The sequence below is a fragment of the Talpa occidentalis genome, unplaced genomic scaffold (assembly GCF_014898055.3).
Source record: "Talpa occidentalis isolate TD23 unplaced genomic scaffold, MPIMG_talOcc4v2.1 talOcc4.5, whole genome shotgun sequence".
In the NCBI taxonomy this organism is placed as follows: Eukaryota; Metazoa; Chordata; class Mammalia; order Eulipotyphla; family Talpidae; genus Talpa; species Talpa occidentalis.
This window is the reverse complement of record NW_023604861.1, coordinates 58,594,771-58,595,869: the sequence shown is the minus strand read 5'-3', so window position 1 is coordinate 58,595,869 and position 1,099 is coordinate 58,594,771.

The window sequence follows — 1,099 nt, the reverse complement described above, 5'->3', positions numbered from 1 at the left end:
AGGCGGGAACCTTTGGGGGAGCCAGGGTCACAGATCCTAGCCCGCCGCTCCTCAGCCACCCAGCTTCACGACGTGTGAGGCCGGCCCCGCCCCCGGCCCGCAGTTGGTGACCCGCACCGGCCCGAAGAGGCTTGATCAGACCCAAGGCTGCCTCAAGCGCTGCTCCATGTGCACTTGAAAATCAGCCAGATCCTGAGCTTGGTTCTTCCTCCTCTCCAGGGCTTTGCTGGGAAAACATGCGGCTTTGTGCGGATGCATCCATTCTCATGAATACCCCGCCCCCATCGCCTGTGCAGGATACCAACAGGTGACCACCTAAGCACTGAGAGCTGGGGGTGGGGAGGAGAGGGAGCTTAAAATTCACTCTTGAACAAAAGTGTGTGGAGCCAGAGAAAATCTCAAAAGAAGGCTGTGGCCTTTCCCTCTCCCACACTTTCACAATACTATAGGGATTTTCAGGAAAATGTTGGAGTAGCAGTCAAGGCCTCAACGTCCCTCAAGCATAAAAAGGGGACCTGTGGGACTCACAGTTCTTTTGGGCTCTGCTTTGCTCCCTGCCACATGTGCTCAGAGAGCCTGACCACTAAGTAAAATCAGGAAGCAGCAGTACAGCCTGCTTCTGACACTATGCAGGAAGTCTGGCCTGGCACTGCCTAGATGAGGAGTCTAAATGGTTTTGAGTGAAACTCCCCGAGGACTTAGGCAGCGAGGTTTGCAGCTAAATTTTTTTTTATGATCCATGAACCCAGGGACAGCTGTACAAATAGTTGCTGGTCTTAATTAAAACTAGCTTCGCTACTTTCTTGACTTAGGAAAAAGGACTGGCAAATTTATGCTTTGATAGATTGGAAACTATTAGTGTATGATTGCACTTTGGAAAAAAAAGATACTTGAGGGCAACAGTATGGAGGACTGTTCCATAGCAGCTTATTTCTGCTTTCTTCTCTGGTGGGAAACCATTTAGATAACCCCACACTACACTAAAACATAGGGCAAAAGTGTGGATCTATGGGAGACAAGTGGACCTTGGCAGCCCCGGAGGATGGGATTTCATTCTTTTAGAAGGAAAAGTCCACCATGGTGTTGTGGAGTAAGATCC